Source organism: Phascolarctos cinereus, unplaced genomic scaffold (genome assembly GCF_003287225.1).
Source record: "Phascolarctos cinereus isolate Bilbo 61053 unplaced genomic scaffold, phaCin_HiC Scaffold_2;HRSCAF=192, whole genome shotgun sequence".
Taxonomy (NCBI): Eukaryota; Metazoa; Chordata; class Mammalia; order Diprotodontia; family Phascolarctidae; genus Phascolarctos; species Phascolarctos cinereus.
Window position 1 is genome coordinate 143979994 of NW_027555625.1, and position 18384 is coordinate 143998377.

At 39.7% G+C, this 18384-nt stretch overlaps 1 long non-coding RNA gene across 1 annotated transcript in view; it reads left to right on the forward strand.

Annotated features, from left to right (window-relative positions):
• The window catches only part of LOC110210100 (uncharacterized), a 100652-nt gene that overhangs the window by 5632 nt on the left and 76636 nt on the right, over positions 1-18384 (forward strand). Inside the window, exon 2 of the long non-coding RNA XR_013484607.1 lies at positions 12203-12447. This is a non-coding gene — a long non-coding RNA (uncharacterized LOC110210100). The remainder of the gene's footprint in view (positions 1-12202; positions 12448-18384) is intronic.

Sequence of the window (18384 nt, forward strand, 5' to 3'; positions counted from 1 at the left end):
CAAGAGGTTTTTTTTTCTTTTTACTTTGTTTGATCGTATCTTTTTTATTTTTTTATAATTAATTTATTTTCAGTTTTCAACATTCACTTCCGTAAGATTTTGAGTTTTTAATTTCTTCCCCACCTCCCCAAGACAGCGTGGGATCTGAGATAAGCTCTACTTATACATTTATATTGAACATATTTTCACATTAGTCATGATGTAAAGAAGAATTAGAAGTAATGGGAGAAACCATGAGAAAGAAGAAACAAAACAAAACAACAGAAGAAAAGGAGAGCAAATAGTATGCTTCCATCTGCATTGAGAATCCAAAGTTCTTTCTCTGGATGTGGATAGCATTTTCCACCATGACTCTTTTGGAGTCTTCTTAGATCTTTGCATTGCTCAGAAGAGCTAAGTCTATCAAGGTCAGTCATCACACAGTGTGGCTGTTACTGTGTACAGTGTTCTCTTGGTTCTGCTCACTTCACTCTGCATCAGACCATACAAATCTTTCCAGGTTTTTCTAAAGTCTGCCTGCTCATCATTTCTTATAGCACAATAGTATTTCATTACATTCATATACTACAACTTGTTCAGCTATTCCCCAATTGATGGACATCTCTTCAATTTCCAGTGCTTTGCCAGTACAAAAAGAGCTGCTGAAAATATTTTTGTGTGTGTGGGTCCTTTTCCCATTTGTGTGATCTCTTTGGGATACAGCCCTAGAAGTGCTATTGCTGGATCAAAGGGTATGCACAATTTTACAGCCCTTTGGGCATAGTTCCAAATTACTCTCCCGAATGGTTGGGTCAGTTCAAAACTCCACCAAAAATGCATCAGTGTTCCAGTTTTCCCACATCTTCTCCATCATTTATCATTTTCCTGTTTTGTCATGTTAGCCAATATGATAGCTACTCAGGAGCAATCTGATAGGTGTGGTACCTCAGAGTTGTTTTGATTTGTATTTCTCTAATCAATAGTGATTTAGAGCATTTTTTCATGTGATTGTAGATAGCTTTAATTTCTTCATCTGAAAACTGCCTGTTCATAGCCTTTGACCATTTATCAGTTGGGGAATGACTTGTATTCTTATAAATTTGACTCAGTTTGCTTTATATTTTAGAAATGAAACCTTTATCAGAGACACTGGTTCTAAAAATTTTTTCCCAGTTTTCTGCTTGCCTTCTAATCTTGGTTATGTTGGCTTTGTTTGTACAAAAACCTTTTAATTTAATATAATCAAAATCATCCATTTTTTCCAAAAGTTTTAAAAATACTTCTGCTGATACTTTAATCCTCGAAGCAACCGTGTGAGATAGGCAGGGCACATAGATTTATAGATGAAGCTAAGGAATGTTAATTGATTTGTCCAAGGTCCTATGACTGCTAAATATCAAGAGCTAAAACTGAAACCCATTCCAAAGAGGATAGTTATCTAGATTGCAGATTGGGCACAGTGAATAGAGTGCCTGGCCTGGAGTCAGGAGGTGCTAATTTCAAATCCAGCCTCAGATACTTAGTGGCTGTGTAACCATGGGTGTCACTTCTGTTTGCCTCAGTTTCCCCACCAGTAAAATGGGGGAAAATAATAATCCTAGCCCCCCAAAGTTTCTTGTGAGAATCAAATGAAATAATAACAACTGTAAAGTGCTTAGCACGGTGCCTGGTACATAGTAGGCGCCATATAAATGATAGCTGTTATTAGAACAGTTGTACCTGACATCTTCCAGGAGAAACATCTGAGTCCATGAACTGGGAGGTGGAGGAAATCTAGAGTAAGAATTCCCTTACCTGCCTTCTACCTATTGCCTGCAACACCACAGCCTCATTAGCACCCCTATACTTAAGCATCATTGCTTCCTCTGCTCACACCCATCCATCCCCAATTAAGTATTGAACCAGACACTGAACTATCAGAAAGTCAACCTGTGTGTGGCAATCAGTGCTAAATCGAAAGGAAAATGGATGCACAAATTAGAAGTGTTAGTTAATTTGAGGTATGGATTTTTTTACACCAAAATTTTATATTCACGAGTTAAAAATAATTTGTATTTTTAATCTTGATATTTGATTTTTATGGCCTAGCAATTTTTATAAGATTGTACAATTTTTCAACCATTCTGTAATTATTGAACACATGAGTTGGTTCCAGTTTTCTACTAAAAATTACTATATGTATTTTTGTAGTGATAAGGTTTTTTTTTTTCCTTTCAGTAACTTCCTTGGGGCATAGTCATAGTAATAGGATCACTGGGGTCAAAAGATAAGTAAAATTCTGTAGTTCTTCTTCTTTTTTGCCATGTTGCTTCTTAAAAAGGTTGCACCGGTTTACAGCTATACCAGCTATGTAATAGTGTACCTGTTTCTCGACAGCCCCAGCAACTTTGAATTTTTTTAAATCATTGCCAATTTAATGGGTGTAACATGGTATTTTGGAGGATTTTTGGTTTTGTTTTAATAAAGATTAAATAGCCTATTTCAACCAAGTCAAATTGATATATTTCAAAAATTTGGTTATGCTACTGACTATTTTCAGGCAGCTAGGTGGTACAGTGGATGGAGCCCCTGCCCTGGAATCAGGAGGACCTGAGTTCAGATGTGGCCTCAGACAATTACTAGTTGTGTAACCTTGGACAAGATACTTAAACCTGTTTGCCTTAGTTCCTCGTCTATTAAAAAAAAAAATGAGCTGGAGAAGAAAATGATAAATCATACCAGTATCTTTGCCAAAAAACAAAAAAACACCAAATGGGGTCACAGAGAGTGGGACACCATTGAAACAACACAATAACAACAACTATTTTCATCCTTCTGTTTGTTCATATATGAGCTCATGAGAGGGGGAACTGGGAACAGAGTTTCCTATTCATGGATAGTTCAGATGGAAACAGAATTCCTATCACCTTTAGAAGAAGTTATGGCTCTAAAAGGCAAATTAATATTTCTGTAAACTCTGCTAAATGATGTGTTTCAGGGACTTCCACAAATTCAGTGTCTTCAAAGCCATATCCAGTTAATGAACCTGAATTCAAATCCCACTTCAGCCACTTATTCTATTTTCTTATTTGTAAAATGAGGGAACTGTAACATAGTTCTTAAGGTCCCTTCCAGCTATAAATCTATGATCTATGAATAAATAAATAATTTGTTTGTCTCCTTATAGTCTTAAAACATAGTTGATTTTATGGAAGGGTGATTGAAAGAGACTCATATCAATAGACAACTACTTTTTTTCCTTCTGTAGCATGGCATTAGATTTTAGCCTCCCTGTCTTCCCCCACCCAAAACCAAAAGAGCTAGAAATAGTCCATGACCTTTTTAAGTAAAGTTTGATAAGTAGGCTATGTTATCTGAATATGTTATCTCAAGTACTATGTAATCAGAAAGCTTGATCTCCATTTCATGATCATGCCTCAGAGCTTTACTATATCTTAAGTTTAAATTATCTTCAGATGTTTTTTTAAAAAATTATTCATCTAATTTTACCTACTCTGCCTACAGATAAAATGCCCAAAGTTTACTAACTCATAAATATGCTATTACCAGCTCCTCTTCTCCTTCAAAAAGTAATGGTCTGTACCCACATAAAAATAACTTTCTATACTCCTAGTCCATCATAAGTCTTCAGATGGTCTTTGGTTATCTTCACTTAGTATGGTATATATGATCAACAAGCTACTGTAGGCTTTATTTGGAACTTTAATCTACAATGTCTTATACTAATGAAGCACTTTATGAAACAAGCAGAGTACTGGCAGATTCTCTTCAGTTCAATGTTCTCTTTTTAATGGTCATATTTCACTGTTTGCGCTTGGAAGAACAATACTGTGCAATTTAAAAACATCTTTTGGTCCATGTTTGTGTCAGTGATAGTCGTGCCTTAGAATTCATTGATTGGTTTGAGGCTCTAGTGCCTAGAGCATTTTAATCCCTAGTTAACTTCCCTTCCTTCCCCCTCACCCCAGATTCCCTGCATGAATTTACATTTGTGATGGATTCATTTCCTTAAGCCATCTGGTGGCTCTCACCTGTAACTGCAGAATCAAAGCAGAGTCGCAGAATAAATTTTATGTGCCTCGGTACATGTAAGATTTATCATTTTCTTATGGTCTGTTATTGTCTTGTGATGATGTGAGATATGCATGACAATGTTAGTATTCAAGGAAATGGGTCATTTTTCCACAGCACTGACTAAAGAATTATTTAAGTATTAAGTAGGGTGTGGCAACATAAATAATATGAATGACATAAATGGATAGAGAACTGGTGTCATAGCACAGAAGACCTGGGTTCAGTTCCCACTTCTAACATAGACCAATTATGTGTAACTTATAAGCCCTCCACCTTTGTGTGTACCTTGAGTAGCCATCAGGAAGACAATTCAACAAAAGATACAATTCAACGGCATAATAAGGAAAACAACAACAAAACCTTTCCACCATGATCCTAGGGCACAGTTCCCCACAAACGCACATAGATAACATCATATGGAAGAGCAAATATACATAAGGAACACACATGGAGAGGCACACATGTGGCCTAGACTCATATATGGAAGGGCACACGTATGGAACACAAGTAACCACAAATCATGCAAAGAGGATTAACTCATGCCTCGTGCTGTAAGGTACTGAGGTTTTTTAGTGATGTTGTAATCCTCCGGTTGACACTGGTTTTATAAGGTCCACTCTGCTCCACTGGCCTCTGCAGGATGCTGCTATGATGGGCACATGTCCACCTCCCCAGGGAAGAGCAGGTACCACTATGCTCACTTAGAGCCTAGAGTGGGCTTTTTTCTCCTTTTTTTTCCCCTAGTTCTGTTAAACAAGACCCAAGAACCCTTGCCACTAAAACCAGCAGACAGCTTCTGTTTCCTCAGGGTCTAGCTACTAAGGCCTTTCATCTCCCTTGCAAAATATTCTCAACCCAGGTACCAAACTCCTTAGAACAAAGAACAGAGCCGTCCCAGCTAACACTTAATCCCTTACACTTACTCTTTTCTTTGGGCTCCTCTCCCTATTCTAGGGCTTTTAAAAATGTTCAATAAACATTGAATTGAATCATCATATGTATAATTAGAAAAATGATGACGTCTTCCTCAGTGGGTGTGACAGTGCAGGTGACAAAATGTAGTGATTCTGTAACATGAACATTCTGTGATGTCCACTGAGCTGATTGACAGGAAATATACGTAGACTTATAAAGCCTGAGGTATTAGTGACTAAGTGAATAGGGAAAAGAAGTCCCTCCAAATCGTCTAAAACATTTTACTAATATGTACATTGCTAACTTGCTCTTTGTGTTTGATAGATGGCTCTGCACAGGTTGAAAACCTCTTCTCCAAATTGAGCAACAGTAGAATACTACATAGCACCAACCAGTGAAGAAAGGTAGATTAGAACATGAATAGGTGAGGGGCAGAATAGCGGAATGTTTCTACGCTTAACTACACTGGCCAAGGAGAATCCTGTTTTATGATAATTATTCCATTTATTTCTCATTTTCAGTCTCTGAAAGCTAGGCTATAAAGCAGGCAATAGTTGTTTGCCTAATAATTGGCAGTCACCTTGGTAGGTTAATGATTCCTTAGTTTTGAACCTGAAGTGTCTTCTATTCTGTCACGTAGGATGAGGGGGTAGAGGAAAAGTTAGAGACTCCATACTAAGCCTGGAGATCATCGTTTCTATACCTGCTCAACCTCTTCGCATGTAGATGCAGCTGGTCAGAGTCTGAAAGTGGATTCGCCCAACATCTTCACACCATGTTTAAATCATTAAATGTGTAGCCAAAGCTCTGTGTGCTTCTTTCTCTATGGAAATATCCCATGTTTTCCATTTACCCCTTGTTTTGAACATTATGCTCTCCTGCTGAGCCCCCATATCTGTAACAAAGAATCTCTCTGCTCAGCCACCATAGGTCTGCCCTACAGTATCTGACCACCAGCTATGTCTGCCTCTTCCACCCTGACATCTGGAGCTTCTGCTCTGTAATCAACACACTCCACTTCATTTTTAGCCTCTTCCTCTTATTTTTTCAGTCTTCTGAAACTCACTAGAATTTAGAGGCAGTTGGTGACACAGTGAATAAAGTCTGAAGTCAGGAAGACTTGAATTCAAATTTGGCTTCAGACACTTATTTAGCTCTGTGTCAGTTTCCTTAGCTGTAAAATGGAGATAATGATAACACCAACCTCACAGGATCGAATCAGATAATAATTACAAAGTGCTTAGCACAGTGTCTGGCACATAGTAGGTGCTATATAAGTGCTTATTTCTTTCCCTTCCGTCACTGAAACCTGGCTCCACTAAATGACACCGTAGCCTTGCCCATCCTTTCCAGTTCTCATTTCATCTTTTCTCATACCCCCACAGCTCACAGATGCTGAGGAAGAGGGGAAGTAGAGTTGAAATACTTGCTACTCCTAGACCAGGGGTGGGGAACAAACAACCTACAGTCTCAAGGCCACATGTGCCCCACTAGGTCCTTGGGTGCGGCCTTTTGACTGAGTCCAAGTTTTACAGAAAAAATTCTTTCATTAAGGGAATTTTTCTGAAGTTTGGATTCAGTCAAAAGGCCACACCCAAGGATGTAGAGGGTCACATGTGGCCTCAAGGCCGCAGGTTCCCCATCCCTGTCCTAGACCCTTCCTTTGTTGCCGTGACTTGGAAAACTCTCTTATGTGGATATTTATCATATTCAAATTGGTCACCCAGTCTAGATCCTCATAGCAGTTTATCCACCAAGACATTTTCCTTCCTCTCTCAACAAGTTCAGTGCCTGGTGCACAGTCTTCTACTTTTACCCCAATTCCTCCCCTCCTGTTATGAGACTCCAACATACATATTGTTGTTCCCCCAAATGATCTAACCTCCCAGTTCCTCAGTCTACTTAATTCTGTTGTACTATTCCTCCATTCTTCAACTATTCATAGAGCTGGTCAGTCCCTTTATCTTGACCATCATCCATATATGTTATATTTCCATAACCGAGAACTCAGTACTTCCTTTATCTGATCAAAATGCCATATCATTCCGTTTCCTCATTATCCTGTACCTATTCTTTGGCCTAACTGTGATCTGCAATTATTTACTGCTCAGTTCTTTCTCATGCTATCACACTTGCTCTCCTCCTTTCCTTATCTTGACCTCTTCGTGAAACAGTTAAATTCTTGATGACCTTGCTCCCCTGTTCCATCACTGCTCAGTCATACCAAACCCCAATCCTAGACTATCCCACCATCCTCCTCCTTTATTTCTAACTCACATGCTTCTGAACTTTTTGGTTTACTAAAGGAAGTTATAAATGTGTTATCCAATTTGGACTGAATGGCCCTCCCGTCAGCAAGGAATTTTTTTTTATTCTTTCCAGTTGACACCGTATCCCATTCACCACAGCTGCTATTCCTGACCTTCCCTTTTCTCAGAACTCGTTCCCTTCCAAACTCTCAGGTTAGTGGTCCCTTCATACTTTACTGAGAAAAAAGAGACCATCTACTAGGAGCTGTCTCGCCTCTCTTCCTTGCCTTTTAACCCCATGACTTCCTCCATTACTATTTTGTTCTTGAATGTTTGATGAAAAGGTTGCATTTTTTTTCTTACCAAGACCATCCTCTCCACATATACACTTGATCCTATCCCCTCCCATTTTCTTCAGCACATTACCTCCACTCATTCACATTCCCTCACAGATTTTCTATTTACTGGCTTCTTCCCTGCTGCCTGCATACTCAACCAAGTCTCCCTTTGCTCTCAAACTCTTACTCTCCACACCAAGTAGTATCCATATATTCTTCAACTAACTTGGAAAAGTCATTTATGGAGATAGAGCCATGGTGGTAGAATGGAAGGAAGCATTTTTGCCTTGTTTGCCCAACATACCTCCTCCACAACAACCTAGAAAACATGCCAGGGTGTAGGGTGTGTTCAGGGAAGACTACTACCACTGGTGTAGCTGCCAAGCCCTTTTCAGTGCTGCTTTCCACCTTTGGTGTCCACCTGTTCCACCTAGCTCTCACCTGTGGCTCCAAGAAGCTGTAGCCTGCGCAGCAGCCACACCCCAGTAAACCATTTCAGCAGACGTGCTAAACCAGGTCTAGAGTAACCACGGGGTCTCAAACCCATTGGTGAGTTAGGGGGGGTGTCTACCCCAAGCATGTGAAAACTTCCCCTGGTGGAATGGGTGGATGAGAACAGTTGAAGGCTGCTGAAGCAGGCACTGTGGAGGGCTTAGAGCTTGGTTAGACATCAAAGATGCCAAGGTCATCCACTGCATCTTCAGCCATCGCCAGTCATCGTGATTCTGTCCTGCCACCAGACTGTGATGACTGTAGAGGAGAGAGTGAGGCCAACGACCTCGTGCAACTCTGTCTCACTTAAATCCAGTTTACACACAAATCAAAGGACATCAAATAAAAAAAGAAAAGAAAACACGCCAGCCTGAATTCTGATCAAGAAAGCCAAGAAAAAGTCATTTTCTAGCCCAGGGCAGCTTAGGGAGATACAAAGAGAGCTACAGATACTAGGAAAGTGGGGGGAGGGGCTGGCCAGGAATACAGTTTGGCAGCAACAAGGAGCATGGAAAGAAGACTGAGACAGAGCACCAGAAAAGGAAGCATGGGACAGAAAGAGATCTCTGGGGATCCTTGAACTAGCTCTGAGTTCAGGAACAGGTGCCATCTGGCAACTTAGTCACCCATTCCTCAGGTCTGAGTCATAGATCCAGGCCAGAGAAGAGCACTTGTAAGCAAGCATAGCCCTAGGCAAACACTGGGTGGGGGGGGGGGAAAGCAAATTCCTGAAATGTAGCTGAATGGCGATGAGCCTAGGAACAAAGCAGTGACTCAGTTTTAGCTTTAGCCTATAAGCCTACAGTGGAATAACTGTAAGAGTTATTATGCAAGAGTCTCAGACCAAAGGGCAGACATCAGTCACTCTGAACCTACAGAGTCTCTCAGGGGACTAACAGTGATTGAGTACATCAGCAGTCTACTAAAACTCAACAACATATAAGCCAACAAACCCAAACTTGGGTCAGGAGCTTGCAAAGATCAGACCAAGAGGGCAATGAACAGACCTCTCCATAGATCACACTGCTTTGAGTGCACTGAAAGCTTGCAGGCTCCCAGACTGAGCTTCAAAACCAGCAGAAGGACATAAAAGGGCAGAAGCTCAGGCCAGACATTGTCCCCAAAAATACAAAACCTATCACTAACATAAAATCCAAATTCAAGAAGTAGGCTGGAAGAATGAGAAAAAAAAGAACCCAACAATAAAGAGCTATTATGATGACAGAGATGATCAAAACAAACACATGACTTGAAAGCACCTATAAACAGAGGCTCAAAGAAAAATTGGATTGGACACAAGCCCAATAAGAATTCTTAGTAGAGTTAAAAAAAGAGGTGGGGGGGTTTTATGATAAAAAAAAAGATAAAAGAAAAGGAAAGTGCAAGGCAGAAGCTGTACCTGGAGAACATGACCACACAAGCCAAGCTGAAGAAGGTCAAAGAAGATCAAATCATCCTAGAAGACCAGAACTGCAAACCCACCAAGGAGAAGAAATTGTTGGAGCATAAAATATCGGAGTTCACCACTAACCTCATGGAAGAGGAGAAGTCCAAGATCCAGGCCAAGCTGAAGAACAAGTATGAGGCCATGATCACAGACCTGGAAGAACGCCTACGAGTTCTGAAAACAGAGCCAAAGGACACTCTGGATTCTACCACTGCCCAGCAGGAGCTCAGGTCAAAGTGGGAACAGAAAGTAAATATTCCAAAGAAGACTTTCAATGATGAAGCAAAGGCCCGTGAAGCCCAGACCTAGATGACCGAGGCAGAAACACCTGCTGTTCCAGGGTCTGCTTTGACTTGCAAAAATTGGTAGGGGGAAAATGGGAAAATATACAAGAGCTGTGGAAGAGATATGCAGAAGGAGAATTAACAGCTTTGTAAAAGAGGTACAAAACCTTATTGAAGAAAATAATTCCTTGAATATGAAAACTGGCCAGATATAAGCTAATGACTTCATGAGACATCAAGGAGAAAAAAGCAAAGACACAAGATGGAGAAAAAAATAGAAATATCTTATAGGAAAAACAACTGACCTAGAAAACAGATTAAGGAGAAATAATTTAAGAATCATTGGCTGTTTGAAATCCATGAGCAATAAAGACCCTCAACATCAAATTTCAAGAATTCATAAAAGAAAACAACTCAGATACTTTAAAACCAGAGGGCAAAGTAGAAAATTAAAGAATCCACCAGTCACCTCATGAAAGAAATCTCAGAATGAAAACTCAGGAATATTAGAGCCAAAATCCAGATCTTCAAGGTTAAGGAAAAAGTAATGTAAGAATCCAGGAAGAAAGAATTCCAGTACTAAGGAGCCAGGATCACATAAGATTTAGCAGTCACCACTATAAAAGGATAGAGAGCTTGGAAGATAATATTCCAGAAGGCAAAAGATCTAGGATTACAACCAAGAATAATTTACCCAGCAAAACTGAGTATAATCCTACAAGGGGGAAAATTGATTCTTAATGAAATAAAGGACTTTCAAGTATTCCTGATAAAATAAATTTTTTTCAAAAAAGACCAGAACTGAATAGAAAATTTGACATTCACACAAAGGACTCAAGGGAAACATAAAAAGATAAACATGAGTAAAAAAATCATTAAAGTCTAAACAAGATTAAGCTGTTTATGTTCCTATATGGAGAGATGATACATATAATACCTCAGAACAGTATCATAATCAGAAGTCTTACAGAAGTTTAATTAGACAAAGGGCCTGGGTATGAGTCTATAATGTTTGGATGATCTTAAAAGAAAAATGAAAGGGTGAGGAAAGGAATACACTGGAAGTGGGGGAAATTATCTCACATAAACATGGTGTGCATGGAAGAGGTTTATATAGTGGGGGAGGGTGACACTTAAATTTCACTTTTGTTTAAACTGGTTAGAGGAGGTAAGACTAAAAATACAAACAGAATGGTACTAGAGTTCATCTTGCCTAATAGAAGTTGGAGGGAAAGGGTTTAAGGAAATGGTGAGGGGAAATTAAAGGAAGGGGAAATTAAGGAAGACAGTTGTCAAAAGCAAAATGGATTCTTCAGGTATAGGGGGGAAAGAAGGAAATAGAATAGAGGGAAATGCGCAGCAATCATAAGTATGAGTATAAACAGGATAAATTCACCCATAAAGTGGAATAAGGTAGAAGACTAGACTAGAAATAAGAATCCAACAACATAGTGTTTACAAGAAACATGTTTGAAACAGAAAGATACATGTAGATTTAAAATAGAAGACTACAGCAAAAACTATTATGCTTTTTCTGAAGTAAAAGGGCAGGGGTAGCAATTGTGATTTCAGACCAAGCGAAAGCAAAAATAGTTCTAATTAAGAAATAAACAGAGAAACTACATTTTGCTAAAAGGTACCATAGACAATGAAGTAATATCCATACTGCACACAGAAGTGCAAAATGACAAGATACCTAAATTCTTAAAGGAAAAGTTTTTTGTCCTTTGTTCTCAAAGAGAACCATGATATCAGGAAGGTGATTTGAATTGAATTTAAGTGAGGGAGGGCTGTGCAAAGTCACCAGCCTCACTCTCTCCTCTAGGTGGCACAGTGGATAGAGCACCGGCCCTGAAGTCAGAAGGACCTGAGTTCAAATGTGGCCTCAGACCAAACGCTTGATACTTACTAGCTCTTTGACCCTGGGCAAGTCACTTAACCCCAATTGCCTAAAAAAAAAAAAACAGATATCACCTGAGGTTTTAGCTTTCCTCATTTAGATGAGGGTTGAAAATTAGACATTATGATAGTTTAGTTCATAACTTGTATCAAAATGTCTCAGCCCCCATCCCACTAAGATTCTTATCCTTCCTTCCAAACTCTGTATGACCCAAAAGACTGTATGTTCACACTCTGAGATAATTTATATGAAGTGCTTTGCAAACCTTAAAGCACTATATAAATGCTACGTAGCTATTTTTTTTTTATTATTATCATTATTATAGACTAGAGTACATTTACTGAATGGACTGGAAAGTAAAAGATACAAACACTAGTACTATTGAGTGTCTTCACTGTAGCTGCTCAGAGAAAGGTATTAAATTCTCACTCCTAAGCAGCCCATATCTCCTAGCAAGGTCCACAGTCCCAAGATCACAGTAGTTTCAGCTGCTCTCATTAAGATCTCAATGTCTCTTTCACCAGCAGAACAGATGCAGCCCGAGGCCATTTGAAGAAGAGCCCTAACAGGCAATGACTCTGTTAAAAAGTCACCAGTGGAAGAAAGCGAACAATTTCTCCATGTAGTGAATAGTGATTCCCATCTAGACTCTTGTGAAGATAGCTTTTACATCCTGGCTGATCACCAGGAGACAATTAGAGTTCAGTGGAGAACACAAGAAGGATTTTCTTGACAACTACAACATCACCCGGGCCCAGGCCTCCACCCTGTAAGTAACATTTGTTTTAGTTGTTTCTAGTCAGATCCTACTCTTCATGACCCCAGTTGGGGTTTTCTTGGCAAAGAGTGATTTGTCATTTCCTTCTCCAGCTCCTTTTATAGATGAGGAAACTGAGGCACACAAGATTAAGTGACTTACCCAGGGTCACACAGCTGGTATCTGAGGCAAGATTTGAACTCAGGAAGATGAGTCTTTCTGACTCTAGGCCCAACACCCTATTCACTGTGCCACCTTGCTACCCACACTGTAGGTGCACTGTGCTTCAGTCTCACTGCCCATGCTGCTTCTCAGGTATGCCTCCTATGTACGTGTGCCCCTCAGGGCCTCTTCTGGCATGGCTTCCCATAAAGCAGTCAACTGCCTTTGTTTTAAATGGCGTACCACAGCATGGCATGACATGGCATGTCTTTTTAGCAACTCTATTGATGGTCATTGCTGGAGGTGTTACAAACCACATGTACTTCCCTTCTGCAGGATGGGAATTCAGGACGGGAATAATGGAGAGAATATCTCAAATATGGGACCATATGTAAAGTGCTTCGTAAACTGAAGAGCTCTATATCAATGTTAATTATTATTGTTATTAGTATTATTATTGTTGTTATCATGATTATTATTATTAGTTCCTCCCTCCTGAAAGCCACAGGCTCTAAGTACGTGCCATGCTGGCTACTGCTGGTGCTGTTATTCTTCTCCGTGGTCAGGAACGTGTCCGCAGTTATCTTAGGCAGCTAGATGACACAATGGACGAGTGTTTGACTTGGGGTCAGAAGGACCTGGGTCTAAATCCTACCTCAGACACTTGCGTAGCTGTGTGACCATAAGCAAGTCACTTAACCACTCTCAGCCTCAGTTTCCTCATCTATAAAATGGGAAAATAATAGTAATAGTACCTACCTCACAATGTTGTTGTACAAAGTCCTTTGCAATCCTTAAGGAGCTATCATTATGAATAATAATTATTGCTCTAGGCAAGCATTTCCCAAACACTTATACGAGGCCACACCTCTGAAATACTTAGTTGTCTGTGACATATCAAATGAAAAGTGGAGGAAGGAAAATTAGGGGGATAAAATTGAAGAGAGTTTTGCACATTTTTCTCCCTATCCTAATTGCAGTTTGCATGGACACCTCACGTGCCCCTAATGATAGCCTGCTCCCTTCACACACAGAAGTCAAACCAAGTAAGTGCAGAAAGGACCCCTGTACTGCATATATCTTCTAGAATGAGAGTCAGAAACAGCTCCTGACCCCTGTATCACGGGAATGTGCAAAGGATAAATGAAGATAATTCACCCACAATTCTTTAAGCTCTTTGGAAGAAATGTGTCATGTTATTTTTTCAAAAAAATAAATAAATAAATGCATTGTAATTACCATGTCACAGTAGTTCGTACATTGATGTAGAATTCAACTGAAGGTTTCAAGGAAGAAATCTTGAATGATTATCAGGATTCTTTTCCCCACTTATAAAAACACAGTGGCTCAAAGTAAGGTTTTTGTGTGCATATTATGTACTTTACAAGCATACATCTATAATAAAGCTTACTCTACTTCTTTCTTCCCTGTTTATTATACAGAGGAACATAAGCCTTGTATTTTCCTGAACTGTTAATTTGGCATCTTACTGCCAAGTGTAAAACTTGCGTTAAAAGATTGTGTGAGTACAAGTCAATCAGCCATTTAGAGAACAAATCTCCTTTTACCATACCATTACCCTGGAATATCAGGGTACAAAATATAGGAGGTGTGCCTAGAAAGCAATTGACTTTTTTTTTTTTTGTAAAACAGGCCAAAATTTATACATCCAAATGAGTGTTTCGCTTCAAGGTAGTTAGCTTCCAAGGCTATACATTTTGTTAACACAGTAGGGAAGGCAATGGAATGGAATTATGGAGGAAGAAAGTAAAAGGGTGCAGCTGGTTGTTCTCTGAGGTTGCCGTGGTGGTATTTCCACTCATGACGGGGATGCATGCAGCCAACATATTTAAGCAAGAAAGGCAATGTAACCATTGCTAGTATTGGTCTTTAAATGAGCTCTTTATTCTATCACAGAGTGATAGAATGCAGGGGGAGGGAAAGGAAGTTTTATAAAATCTTAATGGCAGAAAAATAGTGTAGCTACACTGGTCCAGTCACTGTGGTGTTTTCCCCTATATGTGAGTTTTATAAAGTCAGAGTGGATAGTACTCCGGCTTGTTACACTTTACTGCCTTCCATGCATTCTACAATCCAGTTACACTGTTCCTCACACCCCATCTTTCAATTCCTTGCCTTTGCACTGACTTTTCCCCATACCTGGAGTGGTCTCCTTCCTCCCTTCTGTCCCTTAGCTTCCCTGGCTTCCTTCATTCAAGACTCAGCTCAGATCCACCTTCAGCATGAGGCCTTTCCTGGTCCTCCCCATTGCTCATGCCTTCCCTCATGATGACCTTCCGTCTACTCTATATGGAGTATCTAATCTACTCCATACATTGTTATGTACATATTGTCTTTCCCATTAGAATGATCTTCTTGAGGGCAAGAATGGTGTTTTTAACTTTCTTTGTGTAGTGAATTCAGAAATTAGCAAGTCAGTCTATATCTCCCCTTCAGAATTATAGGGGTATCCCTGAAAGGGAAACATTTAATAAATGCGTATTGATTGGCTTCATCCATGTCATACCCACTAACCATGGGGGTCCCCCAGGCCTCTGCCCTGGGCCTTCTTCTCCCTCTATACTATTTTGCATGGTGATCTCATCCATTTCTATGGTTTCAATTCTCATCTCTATGCGGATGTCTCTCAGATATACTTGTCAAGCCTTAACCTTTCTCCCAACCTCTAGTCCGGCATCTCCAGCTGCCTATTAGACATATCAAATAGGATATCCTGTAGACATCTTAAACTCACCATGTCCAAAACTGAACTCATTATCTTTCCCCTACAAATTCTCCCCTCTTCCTAACTTCAATATTACTGTCAAGACTACTACTATCCTCCCAGTCACTCAGGCTTACAACCTAGGTATCATTTTCTCTCCTCATTCTCTCTCCCCCTACTCCTCCCCCATATCCCATTAGTTGTCAAGTCCTGTTATTTCTCCCTTCATAACACCTCTCATATATGCCACCTTTGGTCCTCCGATGATGCCATCATCTTGGTGCAAGCCTTATTACCTCGTGCCTGGACTGTTGCAATGGCCTTTTGTTCAATTTTCCTGCGTCAAGTCTCTCCCCTCTTCAAGCCATCCTCCACTCAGCTGTCAAACTGATCTTCCTAAAGCTCAGGTCTACCCCTCTTACCCTTCTATTCAATAATCTCCACTGAGTTCCCTCTTGCCTCTGTGATCCAGTATGAAATCCTATGTTTGGTTTTTAAAGTCTTTCATAACCCTGGCCCCTTCCTACCTTTTCAGTCTTCTTACACTTTATTTTCTTCTCAAATTCCACAATCAAGTGACATTGACTTCCTTGCTGCTCCTTGTGTAGGACACTCCATCTCCTAACTTGGGACAATTCCACTGGCTGTCCCCCATGCCTTAAATGCTCTGCCTCCTCTTTTCATCCTCCTAGCCTCTTTGGTGACCTTTAAAGCTCAACTAAAGCCTCACCTCCTGCAAGAAGACTTTCCCATTCCTTTCTAATCGCCTTCCCTCTGAGACTATCCCCAAATCATCCTATATATGACTTCTTTGTTCATAGTGTTTACGTATTGTCTCTCCCTTTAGACAGGCTTCCTTTAGAGCAGGGACTGGTCTTTGCCTTTCTTTGGTCCTTCACACTTAGCACAGTGCTCTGCACAAAGTAGGCACTTACTAAATTCTAGTTGACTGGCTTTTTCACAGTGATTGATTCTCTCAATGATGGCTATAGAAACTAGCTAGAAGCAAGATGGATGGTCTTAGAGTCACTGCCAATCTCAAGACTTTTGGTGTCAGGGTCCTGAGTTAATTCAATATGCCCAAATGATCATCTAGTCTTTGCTTGAAGACTTCTAGCAGATGGAAACTATTGATTTCCAAGAGAAATGTTTAAAAGCCTATACCAGGATGATGCCTGTAGCACTGGAGAGGAGGGGATGGGGCACAGAGGCAGAATACATAGAAGTTGGTAAATGATTGACTATGAGAAATAAGGAATAAGAAAGAATCAAAGATAGCACCAGGGTTTCAAACATGGGAAAAAGAGTGAGTGGTGGTGCCAAAAGAAGAAACAGTACAATTAGAAGGAGGTGCGATTTAGGAGGGAAGGGGTTTAGACATGTAGAGTCTTAGGTGTTTAAGTGAAGATGTCCTATAGGCAGTAGGCCACAGTCCATTGGACTTGGAGTTCATAGACTAGATCTTAGTTGGAGGTACAGATTTAGGGCCATCTTCATAGCGAGGGTAATTGAAGTTGTTGGAGTGGATGATATTGCCAAGGGAGAGAATATAGACTAAGAAGAGAAGAGCGCAAAAGACAGAACCTTACCCACCTCTTAATTTATATCAGAAAAATGCAGTGGAATTAAGTAATTACTTTCTTAAAACTAGAATTTTCTAAAAAGCATTTCAAGTGTTCAATTACTAGTACTACATAACAATCTAATTTATGTAATTAGTAAGAAATTATAGCTGTGACATTTGAGATTCACAATAAGATAAAAAAAACTTTTGCTGCTTTTTAAAATAATTCAAGAAGTTTTATTCATGTGCTTTTTGCATAATGGTATGGCCCCATAAGAACTTCTGACATCTTGTGATCTGCCAAAAAATTCTTGGAATAGCATGTTTTGTTTCTTTTGTCAGGGGTAAAGTTAGTTCAGTTCCATTCAATTGAATGAACATTTACTGATCACCTGTTATGTGCCAGGACCTGTTTTAGATGCGGTGGCTAAAAAAAACCCAAAAAACAAATAAGATACAATCTCTGACCTCAATGAACTTATAAAAGGAAGATAAGTCATATTTGCAAAAAAAAAATTAGAGAGTATAGTACAGCATAATATAACATAGCATAGTCTAACATAACAGCATTGCAAAGCATCGTATAGTATGGCATGATATAAAAGTATTGTGAAGAGTACAAAGGGCTGGAAGAGCTTGGGGCAGAGAGATCAGGAAACGCTTCATGGGGAAGCCTTTGAAGGACAAGACAGTATTTCAAAAGGTGATGATGCAGGGGAAGAATATTGTAGATCTAGTGAAAAAAAAATTGCAGTTGGAAACAGAAGGTATGTGCATTCAAATCCAGCTCCTGGTACTTAATTAACTTTATAACCCTAGGGCAATCACTTAATCAAACTAAGCCTTGTTTCCTGATCTGTAAAATGCGGACAATACCTACGTTGTGGTTGTTGTTCAGTTGTGTCCAACTCTTCATGACCCCATTTGGGGTTTTCTTGGCGGAGATGCTGGAGTGGTTTGCCATTTCTTTCTCCAGCTCATTTGACAGATGAGGAAACTGAGGCAAACAGGGTTAAGTGACTTGCCCAAGATCACCCACATTGTAAGTAACTGAGGCCAGATTTGAATTCACAAAGATGAGTGTTACTGACTCCAGGCCTGACGCTCTATCCACTGCACCACCTGGGTTGTTGTAAGGATCAAATGAGAGAATTCAAATAAAGTATAACACTTTGAAAACTCCAGTGTGTTACACAAACATAAGCTATTATCATTATTGGTTTTATGGAATGAATAAGGCAAGAAAATTGAGCACATTTTGGAGATAAGAATTGAGTCCAGTTTGACTGGGTAAGAAATTCCATGAAAGGGAGTTATGGAAGGTAAGACCGGATAAGTGAGTTGGAACCAGAGAGCTTTGAATGTCTAGCTTAAGAGTATGAACTTTGCTATGAAAGAAGTATTTTGTGTCACTTTACATCATTTTTCATCAATAAATATGAAAGTTAAAAGTACCTTACAAGTTGACTCCATCAGTAGCATTTCAGCCTTGTTTTTG